Raw genomic sequence first — 12,470 nt, forward strand, 5'->3', positions numbered from 1 at the left:
TCAAGCACAGTTCGGGTAAGAGACTCCATGTTTGCTTGAATGGCTTTCAGTTTTGCTGAATCAATTTCAATTGAAGAATCCAATTTGACAGTATGAGACAATTGTGTGGATTGAATTTTCTTGATTTCAGTAATCATCTGCTGCATATTGTTCTGCATATTCTGGATTTCTTCAAGGACAAGATCCATTTCTGTGGATTGAGGATGAGGTGACTGATGAGATGTTCCCTGAGTTTGATCTTTATAAGATTGATCAGAAATTACTAGAATCGTGTTCTGGACTTCAGTTTCAGCATTTGTAAGATCAGGGACTTCTGGTTCAATGACTTCTTTTGCAGTCTGAGTTGTAACTACAAAAATTTGTGTCTCTTGTTTTTCTTGCACCAAATCTGGGGCTTGCTTTTCAGTTGGAAAATTTTCAATGATTAATTGAGATTCCTCCGATTCAGTTAGTTCTTTTTCTGAAGTTTGGATGGGCACTTCAGTTTGTTCTTCAATCTCAGAAGATATTTCTTGCTGAATTAATTCTTCAGCAACAAGAGACTCAACTGGTTCTTCATATGATATCTGAACCTCTTGTTCTGGTTTCTCAGTTGAAGGAGCAACTGATTCAGAATTTATTGCTTCTAGCTGAGCTTCCAGGGCTACTGTCTGAATGATTTCATCAATATTGGCAAAAGTTAATTCAGCCTCGGAATACATGTGTTTATCAGCAGATGATTGTGGCATATCCTGAACAGGTTCTTCAGCAACCGGTTATGGAGGTGGCTCTTTCTGCTGGGAGGAGAATGTATCTTCTTCTGTTTTTGAACAGTAGGATTTTTCAGGAAGAACCAATTCCTGATCATGTTCCCAAAATCTGATTTCCCTTTGTAGGCCACTAAGATCTTAGTCCAATTGGGTGAACACAGCTCTATCATGATATGCAGTTTGACCTATGGGATTGTAGTTGGATTTCAGCTTTTCAACCATTCTAGTCAGCTTTTTGGCTCGAATTTGATAAAAGAAATATTTTTGCCTCTCCAATGCCTGGGTAATAGTAGCAGCTTTGACTATATTCAACACAATCGCTTCAAGTTTAATAAACTTTTTCAGTTGGGATTTGTGCTTCAGCTCTTCGGCAAAAATCTCAGTCATAAAACTCTTCAAACTATCAAAAGATTTTAGTTTCGATTTGGCAAATGCATTTACCTGTTCCAAACCAGGTCAATGTGAGTTTGGATGGCATTAGATGGTCTTGGATTTTCAACTAGCGTGCCCTTTCCTTTTTCAGTAGTGAGAATGTGAGGAATATCCAAACCAGAGTGAGTGGTTTCCACTTGTTTCCTCAATGTAACGCCTTTAGATCTAGCCGGAGGCAAAATGGTAGGGCGATTTACATGAGTAAAGGGAATCTCTTACTTTAGCGGGTGCCTTTTCTTCAGTAACTGAATCATCAGGTGGAACAACCTGCAAAGGGATAGCCTGAATAGGCTGTTGGGCAGGTGATTGAGTCAATCCCTCAGTTGGAATGAATTCCACCGCTGTTATTGGTTTAGTTCTTTGCGTCCTCGGTCTCTTGACAAGCTTAGGAGAAGGAGTTTTCTCCGAATCTGATTCACTGATAATCAGTTTTCGTTTTGCAGTCTTCAATTGGGCCAAATTTTTGGCCTTCTTGACTGGTGTTGGAGCAAGTGGTTGCGTCCCAACCTCCTGTTTGATTTTCAAAAACTGTTTGGGAGAAATGTCCAGTTTGGTCTTTGGCGGCAAGATGTTCTTGGCAGTGAATATCTTGAACTTTGATGATTTTCCAGCATTGTCAGCTACCAATCCCTTTAGTTTCAGAAGATAACTGATTGGAATAGCAAAGCCTCTTGATTGTTTGGTAGATTGAATCATATTCCTCAGAATATTGAAAATAATATGCCTCCAGTTAGCTTTCTTCTCTCTTATGATGATGGTCATCACTTGGAATTTTCAAGAGTAAGGGCAGCATAAGAGCCTGCCTTAGCAAATATGTCTTTCGCCACAATGTCGGCTAATAACTGAATTTCTGATTTCAGCTCTTTCTTTGGATCGGAAACATAGATTTTCCGCCTATCAGCAGACAGTAAAGATTGCATTTCCTCAATGTCAGATGTTTTGACTTCAGAGAAGCTAACGTACCCATCAGTTGGCAAAGAGAAAATTTCTCCGAAGGCCTCTTCAGATAGGATCAACAGCTGATCATTGACAGTTACAGAGATACTTCCATCAGTAATGACAAACCCCTTCAGATAGAATTCATTTACTTCCTTGGGGTATATCTCATGCGAACATTGTCCCAAAAACATCCTGAGACCAGCAAATTAAATCTTCAAAAAGACGTTCTTAATTTCAGCTTCTTGAACTGATAAAACTGAGTCAAAATCAATGGCCATAGCGTTCAACACGTGATCTGGGTTTTGATTCGCCATTTCGAAAGATAAAACGATCTGAAATTCGTAAAAGATAAGCTCTAGAATTAGTATGCTTTTAGGAACTGCTTGTATTCAAAAGAAAGAAAACTGAATTGAAGCGGGAATAGTACATTTGTACGTGACTGTTCAAATTCGGGACACGTGTCAGTCCATGAAAAAAATTGAATAAAAATATGTGTACGTGTGCTGTAAGCGTGTGTGCAAAAAAGTGAGCGGTTTAAAATAGGCCACGTTATGAAACTGCAGTCACGTCAGTTGATTTGGAATATAATATGATTAATAAGTTAACTTATGTGAGAAGATTAGTGAAATTCTCAACTGAACGATCAGTTGTAAGACTGTGTCATTTCAGTTGAGAGTTTACTAACATTTGTCTTCACAGTTAACCTCTTAAAAGCTGATATTCTCCCTTAATCAGTGCATAGAATAATTAAAGTGACGATATAAAAATAAATTTAAAGGTCAGAAAGATTATCGTTTGCTGAAACGTTGACGGCCCTTCAGCTTCCATGATTTTCGGCTATAAATAGAAGTAACACGGTTAGTTTCAGTCATATTGGTGAAAATATTCAAGACAAAAAGAATGGCAGATACGAGTAGCTCGAGTGCTTCGCCGTTTGCTCTGGAGACCAGGAAGGCTGTTATAGAAGATGAAGTCTTCTATAAGAGTCTTCACTTCTGGGAAAAGTTCTAGAAGCTTGAGTTCCTGTATAATACTGGAGAGGCTACCACTCCCGAACTGGTGGCAGAGTTGAAAAGAATGCGGGAGCACTTGAACATAGCTGTGTGGGTGGACATCTTTAAGGATGGTCATATCTATCAGCTAATGCTTCGAAAGGAACTGAAAATCCTTAAGCGCATAGCTGTTTCTCAGAGCTTTGTCAAGACATCTACCGCACCTTTATCCACTTGGTTGAAAATGTGGATAATTGTTGTAGAGGAAAAATATGATGATGTAACCCATGAAAATGTTTATGGTTGAATGAAGTATTTATATAAACTTAATTTTGTTTTTCTCTTTCATGCAAATGATAAATTTCATCAGTTGTTATATATGAATTGCGAACTTAAGCAAATGAACTGATGAAAGACTAACTTATATAAGTTGACTATGAACTGAAATCTGTTTAGCATTAAGTAATAAATGACAAATTAATATCAGTTGATAATGAACAACTGATAAATAAGAAGCCTGAGTAAATGAGAAAAACGCTTCGGTTGACTTGAGACTCTTTGGTTTCTTCAACATTTAATGTCATTTGTCTATAAACAAGACGAGAGAGATAAAATGTGAGACAATAACAGTTCAATATGTCGAATTCAAGTAATTCTGATGCATGCAGCGGTACGCATATTCAAGTTACTGAACATTTAAGTCCTTATTTAGAAGAGTTGAAGAACACGATGGAGGAATATGTCTTGACGAAAGTGATGTCAACATGGTCCAAATTCATGATTTGCAGAGGGTAAGGAGTAGTGGTGCTGCTCCTTCTCGTGCTCAAGTAGCAACAGCAAGAAAATACATTGATCGTTTTGAAGTCAGGCATGTTACAGACCTGGTTGATGACAATGTTCTGTTACAAGCAATGCTATGGAAGGAATGACATGTGATTTAGAAGATTTCTAAAACTGAATCATTTTCTAGAATCCGAATTTATGAGTTGAATAATTGGATTACAGAATGGCAAGATTCAGTTTGTCCTAAGTTATCTTCTGTAAGATGGAAATGATTTTATTCTTAATAAAGTATCATTTCCAATTTGTTGTTGTGTTTTTATTTTCTGCAAAGAATTTTATTAATAAAACAACATCAATAATAATTTTTAGGACAAGTCAATTAAACCAAGAATATTGCGAAAGTAAGAAAACTTAGTCTCGGGTAATGGTTTGGTGAAATGTCAGCTACTTGTTGCTCAGTTGAAATATACTCCAGTCTAATGCCTTCTTCAAAGCATGATCTCTAATGAAGTGGTGCCTGACATCTATATGCTTGGTCCTTGAGTGAAGAACTGGATTATAGGTGATGGCAATTGTGCTCGTATTGTCACAAAATATGGGCGATTCATTTGTAATTACTCCATAATCTCTCAGTTGTTGCTGGATCCAAATCAGTTGTGCACAACAACTATCAGCAGCAAGGTATTATGCTTCAGTTGTTGAGGTAGCTATGGATGTCTGCTTTTTGCTGAACCAAGAGATCAGTCTGTCTCCTAGAAACTGACAAGATCCACTTGTACTTTTACGATCAAGCTTACATCCTGCATAATCTGCATCTGATTATCCAACTAAATTTAAAGTAGAGTCTTTAGAATACCATAACCAAACATTTTGTGTACCCTTAAGATATTTCAAAATTCTTTTAGCAGCTGAGAAATGTGATTGCTTAGGATTTGCGTGAAATCTAGCACACATACAGATAGCAAATACAATATCAGGGCGACTGGCAGTTAGGTACAACAATGAACCTATTAAACCTCGATATAATGTCGCCTCAACTGATATTCCCCCTTGATCAGTGTCCAATTTTACTGTTGAGCTCATGGGAGTATTTGCAACTGAACATGATTCCATGCCAAATTTCTTCAGCAGCTCCTTTGTATATTTAGTTTGACTGATGAATATACCAGTCTCCAGTTGATTCACTTGCAATCCAAGAAATAATGTCAGTTCACCCATCATACTCATTTCAAACTTATTCTGCATTAGCTTAGCAAACTTTTCGCATAATTTGGGATTAGTTGACATGAATATGATATCATCAACATAAATTTGAACTAATAAAATGTGATCATTCTTGGCAAATTTGAACAAGGCCTTATCAACTGATCCAACAGAAAAATCATGATCAGTTAGAAATTTTGAAAGAGTTTCGTACCAAGCTCTGGGAGCTTGTTTAAGACCATATAAGGCTTTGTTCAAACGATATACATGATCAGGAAAGTTGTGATTAACAAAACCTGGAGGTTATTCAACATATACTTCCTCTTGCAAATGGCCATTTAGGAATGCACTTTTTACATTCATTTGGTAGACTTTGAAGTTCTTGAATGAAGCATAGGCAAGGAATATTCTGATTGCCTCCAGTCTTGCAACTGGTGCATATGCTTCATCGTAATCAATTCCTTTCTCTTGCCTATATCCTTGTGCTACGAGTCTTGCTTTATTGCGCACAACTGAACCATCCTCATTCAGTTTATTTCTGTATACCCATTTTGTACCTATAATAGTTTTTTAAATTGGTCTTGGAACTAAGTTCCAGACATCGTTATAAGTGAGCTGTTTTAGCTCTTCTTGCATTGCATTTACCCAGTTAGGATCAGCAAGAGCTTCATCAGTTTTCTTCGGTTCTAGTTGTGAAACAAAAGCTGAATAGATAAATAAATTTAGCATTTGATTGCGAGTTCTTACTGGATCAGATGGATTTCCAATTACCAGTTCAACTGGATGTGATTTTCTCCATCTGTACTCAGTATTTGTTGTATCAGCAATTTCTTCAATTGGTAACTGAACACAGTTTTCAGTCTCAGTTGGTGCTTCGTCAACTGGTATTTGAATGTTATCATTATGCTCTATCAACTGATCATCAGCAACGACTTTCTGCACATCTGATTAGTCCAGTACTTCTGGTTCAGGTGTTTGAAGTATGTTTTGATTGCCATGACTTTCATTTTTGTCATCATCTTCCAAACTGATATCTGTAAATCGATCAACTAGCTCAACTTGATCAGTTGGCTTATCAGTTAGTTCAGTTTCATCGAAATCAACATGAGCAGATTCTTCAACATTTAGGGTTTTCTTGTTGAAGACTCTATAAGCTATGCTAACTGATGAGTATCCAAGAAATGTTCCTTCTGCAGATTTAGCATCAAACGCTTTTAAATAATTTTTATCATTATCAAGAATAAAACATCTGCAGCCGAATATTTTGAAATAAGTAATTATACGTTTTCTTCCATGCCAGATCTCATATAGTGTTTTCATATGATTTTTATTAATCATTGATCTGTTCTGAGTGTAACACGCAGTGTTTACTACCCCTGCCCAAAATCTTTGAGAAATACCAGAATCAGCAAGCATCGTTCTAGCAGCTTCTTTAAGGGTCCGATTTCTTCTCTCAGCTACACCATTTTGCTGAGGAGTTCTGGCTTCTGAGAGCTCATGCTTAATTCCAGCATTTTCTAGGAAATTTGAAAGAGTTTGATTGATGAATTCAGTTCCTTGATCAGATCTGATTCGATCAATTCCAACTGATTTTTCATTTAAAAGTCTTTTGAAGAGCTTTATTAGTTGCGAAGCAGTATGGTCTTTAGATTTGAGGAAAATAACCCAAGTAAATCTTGAAAAATCATCTACGACTACCAAGGTGTATTTCATTCCCCCTAAGCTCATGACTGGTATAGGACCAAAGAGATCCATGTGCAATAGTTCTAAGCATCGGGATGAAGATTTACAGCCTTTGTTTTTAAAAGAGGATCGTACTTGTTTATCATACTGACATGCTGAGCAAAGTTTTTCTTTTGAAAAGTCTATTTTGGGAAACCAGTTACAAGTTCATGTTTACTCAGATAGGCAAGGAATTTAAAGTTTAAATGATTTAGTCTCTTATGCCACAACCAGTTTTTAGATGATTTGGAAGTAATAAAACAAACTAGTGCATAAGTTTGATCATTCCAACTGACTTTATATGTGTTTCCATAACGTTTGCCAGTTAGTATGATTTTATCAGTTGAAGTTTTGACTGAACATGAATTTTTGTCAAATTGTACTGAGAATCCACTGTCACATAATTGACTGATGCTAATCAAGTTATACTTCAGGTTTTCTACTAATAAAACATCTTTAAAAGTAAAGTTACCATGGATAAGTTTACTCTTACCCACAGTTCTACCTTTGGAATTGTCCCTGAAACTGATGTTTGGATCACTGTATTTGATCAGTTCAGATAACACACTTGCATCTCCAGTCATATGTCGCGAACATCCACTGTCCAAATACCATATTGAGTTCTTGTTTGTACCTGTTACCTGCAATCACACACGTAATATAACTTGGTACCCATATCTATTTGGGTCCTGAACTGATTAGTCCCTTAGGAACCCACACTTGGATTAGTCTGTGAGAACCCGGATTTTTCGAAGCAAAGCACCTTAAAAAGCTCGGAAAGTAGCTCAAAAAGAAGCCGAGGCAATGCAAAACCTTGAGAATTGAAGGTACGTCGCTCGGAAGAGGAAACCCTCAGGTCACAAGCTAAAACCCTCAGCTCAAGGAAGTTCCATAGATTCTTGGAAAAAAACTCTCAGCTCAAAACCAAAAACCCTCAGCTCAAGGAAGTTCATTCATTTTTGGGGAGAAAACCCCTAGCTCATGAGCTCGATTTTTCAACTCAAAGAAGCTCAACCATGCTTGTCCTAAAAAGACCAAAAAGGGAGCTAAGAGAGGAGCTAAAGGTTTGGAAAAATTAAATATGCAAGAACTAACCTTTGCGTTAACCCATGAGGGAGCTGCGGTTGGAGCTAAGGACTAGGACATATTGATGATGCAGAAAATGACCCTTTAGAAAACCAAGTTAACATTTAAAGAATGCATGGTATTTTGGATCACAATAATGACTAGTCTTGGACTTGGAGGATACATGAGATTTTGGACTACATTCATGGCTAATCTTGGACCCCAAGATTTCGGCCAAGGGGCTAGGTGAAGGGGCTATCTTTGGCCTATAAATACCACATCAAAGGGAAGGAAAAAGTGCTCCAAGAAAGACACTAAAATTTCGGTTCCCCTCACATCTCACAAATCTCGGCCGAAGTCAAAGAAGAAGGAGGAAAGAATTTCGTGCAGTCCAGAGTTGCTTTTCCGTGTCGAAGTGCTGCCCGACCGAAGACAGTATTTGTTAAAGTTGCGCCGAAGTGCTGTCGAAATTTCTAGAGGAAGCTTCGTACAAGAAATCAGTAAGTGGGCTTTTGTTTTACGTATCTTCTTTCTATTTTTAAACCTTGATATAGATAACATGACATGCATGTTGGTATGTCTTTTTCGAAAATATTGGTTTGCTCCGTTTAAAAATTCGATCGATTATGTTTTCTTGCTATGCTTCGAATTCTTTTTATTCCGCTGTACATGTCTAAAAGTCTGAACTCTGAGAAATCTGATAAGTTCTGTCTGTTACCTCTAAACTCTTTGTTACACTGTTACGAGTCAATTTGAAATGGGACGAGAATTGTGATTCTGTCTGGCTCCCAATGGTGGGTATAAAACCATTTCTGTTTGGCCCCCAATGGTGGGTATAAAACCATTTCTGTTTGGCCTCCACCGGTGGGTATAAAACCGAGTTCTGGCTTCACCCCTTAGAGGAGTAACATATTGGGGACAATTTGACCATGGAAATGAGATGAGTAACAGTGTTCTTTTGGTTATAATCTGATCTGTTTCTGAACCGTTCTGAAAAATCCGATTCGTTCTGAATTATCTGTCTCATATTTGTTCATTTCGATATGATAAGTTAAAGGTAATAAGATTTGAAAGATTGTTAAAGAATTGTTTTAAAGAATTAAGTTCTATATGTATTTTTGGATTTGATCGACCCCCACTTGCTGAGTGTTTTCCCAAAAACACTCACCCCATTACAATTTCAGATAAAAATGAAGAACAAATAAATGAGGAGGAGCAGAAAGCTTTCTGGGGTTGGTGATCGATGATCAAGAGCGAGAATCAAGTTATCCCTTTTGTTTAAGTTTTCCGCATTTCGCAACTCTGATGTATTTTATTTCATTGTCATTGTAAGACAATATTTTATTTATGAAAAAGACTGGTTTGATTTGATATGAGGCTTTATTGTTTGCAATATAATTGTTAAACAATGCCGGATGTCACTGACGCTTCGGACTCGGGGCGTGACATAGTCTTACAGACTTTCCAGTAGCTGTATTCCAAATGGTTTTCTCGGCTTTTGTGTGCTTGGTGTGTAGTGTACAGATGATACAATATGTGTTTTAGCTTTATTCAACCGATTGTTCAGTCTATATCTCTTCTGAACTGGCTTGCAATTATAGTAATTGAAATAGCTATTCGAATAGTTCTTGTGAAACCTCTTTGATGACTGACTTTGTGAATCAGTTGAGAATTTTTGACTATAACCAATCCCATATCTTCTAGCCTTGTTCATGTTCTCAGTAGGTTGCTCAATCAGTTTACTGGGCTCAATTTGTTCTTGTACCTCAGCTGTTTTGACCAAGTGAATGTATTTCCCTTTGTCTATTTTTAGCTTTGGTTGAGTATCATTTGGATACATTTCTCCTTGAGTGTTGAACCCTAAACAAGTTTTATCAGAAATTGATTTTTGTGAATTCTGCATCTCATTCAGTGCAGTAGATGACTTGTTCCAAGACTGAATGAGCTCAGTCTGTTTTGAGTTTTCAAGAATCAACTTCTGGATTAATGACTGATTTTTGTCTCTTTCTGCTTTTAACTCGGCAATTTCCCTTTTTAGACTCAACCCATCAACTGATTCATCAGTTTTGGTTTTATTGTCTGTGGGATCAGTTTACTTTGCTTTGATTTTTTCAAATGATGATGCAAGCTTTTGATACTCATTTACCATGTCATGTAGTGTTAGAATGAGTTCTTCTCGTGTGAAAAAAGTTGAGCTGAAATCAAATACCTGTTGGCTAGATGATTTTTGTAAGGTCCAAAATTAAGACGACGTAATCCAACCGCATGCGAATCTAGGAAATTATGAAAAAAATGAGTAATTAAATGATTTTAGTTGCTAATTAATTATGTGACATACTTTTTTATATGCTGAATTAGACTTTTAATATCATCATGCATTTAGTGGTATTTTTAGGAATATTCAAGTGACGATCGAGGAACAGGGACCGATGGCTGAAAATGAAAAATAATTTTATTAAATGATTATTTTTAATTATTTAAAATATGGCCGATGCTTGTCAGTAATTTCGAAAATAAGGGTTGGAGGTGATTTTATACGCCGGGACGTAAATTTTATCGGTGTTAGTTTTTCAACTAAAATACGAGCTTGCTGGCCACCCGGCTAATAAATTCACAAATTTATTTAATCAAAGCTATGATAATATTTTATTTAAATCCTAATTAAAACTAATGGGCTTAAATTTTAAGGCTTGATAGGCCTAAAGCCTAATTAGGAGTTAATTAGATATAAAATATATTAAACCCCACACTTTGCACCTCAAAAACAATCGGCCATCTACTTTGAAAAATCTGAAACACTTCCCACCCCAACCCCACGGCACACGCTCACAATTCCAAGAGATTTTCGAAGGGTGCTAAGAGAGCAAGCCAAAGGATCCTCTCCGTTCTTCGTCGTCAACGGTTTTTCGTGCGTATATAACGCAAAGGCACATCTTAATCTCCCTTTCCTCATCCATCATATCATATTATGTTTTGAATTAGTGTATGCATGAAGATCATGAAAGATTGTTCAGAATTTTCGAAACTCATCTTGTACATGCATTGAACTTTCAATTTTATGCCATTTGTTGATGCTTCAATTCACGTTTTTTTTATACTAAGGGGCTGCCATGATGTCTAAGTAGGTTTAAGTCAGGTTTATACATGTATTGAAGTCCCACACACCACGCAAAACTGGACAGAAACTAAGCAAAAAGAAACGAGAACAGCTTGAACCCGAGAACCTGCTGACATGGGTTTTGGGGTTCGGTTTTCATGAGGGAAAGGGGCGGCTTGGTCTTGGCCTGGTCTAGCACTCGGCCAAGGTCCGTCATGAGTCAGGGGGAGAGTCCTAGCCAAGTTAGGACTCGAGTCAAGGGCTGGGGAAGAGTCCTAGCATGGCTAGGACTCTACCCGAGAAATCAGTGGCAGCGCTGTGATGCCTTCGCACGGCTTCAGGGGTGTATGGCTCGATGCATGGGGCACGGGCTGGGCAAAGGTGATGCACTAGAGTCCTAGGAGGGTGCACGAGGGGTGGTATAGGGGCTGGGCTCGTTGGTTCATGGGTTGGGGAGCAAAACATAGAGTCCTTGCATGTGTAAAGTCTCGGCCAGCTTAGGTGTATTTTGGGGTGCCACGTTTTTGGCTTTAGGATGGTTTTCTTGTCAAAGTTAGAGTCCAGTAGGTTACTTTGGGATGTTGGGCAAGTTTTGGCTCGACATGGTCCAGGGGTAACTCGTGAAAATCAAAAGTTGGCTCGGGGTCGAAGTTTAAGTGTCAAATAGGGCTTTCAAAAAGAAGAAAATTGGAAAACGACTCACGGGGGTCGAGTCGTAGTCCATAAGGGCTAAAATAATGTAAAAAGACTAAATTTAGAATTTAGGAATTTTATATTAAAGTTTGGTATTTTTCGGGATTAAAACACCGTTAAAAAAATTAATTAAAGATAATTAAAAAGTCTAACATTTAAGCCAAATAAAATTATGCAAAAATTCACGTAAGCTTAAATAATTATTTGGGAGATGTTAGAGTCATGAAATCAAGAAAAAAAGTCGAAAACGTAAAATGTTTAGTCCAGAGGTAAAACGGTCTTTTTACACCGATAAATTAGTAAAGGTCATGGCAGTGCCCTAAATACTGTTTTTATGATATTATGATTATTTTAAATTTTTATGAAATGTTCATGATTAAATTATGATTTTTAAAATGTCTATTTGATTTTTATGATTTAAGGAAGAAATTTAAAAGACATGTTGCATGATTGGTTTCAAAAATAAAATGTTATGTTATGCATGATTTTTATAAAGTGGTGAGAATATAAATGTTGAAGGAAGTGAAGTGATTGCGACTAATTCGTTAATGATGGCGACGTCGTGAGGGTTATGGTCACAGTGGGAGCCCGATGATCGTGTTTCCATTATTACGAATATGAGGTTATGAGGTTTGAGGTAAGAATGGGAATATCGTGAGGGGAGAAGGCCCCAGAGGGAGCCCCGATGATCGTATTTCTATTCGATCATGATAGGCCAGGGCCCAGTTGACCGGTGAGAGTGTTGCTGGTGTCCCCCGCCGCCCAGTACTGAGGTTTCACGTAGATGGATCCATC

Source organism: Primulina tabacum, chromosome 2, assembly GCF_025594145.1.
Source record: "Primulina tabacum isolate GXHZ01 chromosome 2, ASM2559414v2, whole genome shotgun sequence".
Classification (NCBI taxonomy): Eukaryota; Viridiplantae; Streptophyta; class Magnoliopsida; order Lamiales; family Gesneriaceae; genus Primulina; species Primulina tabacum.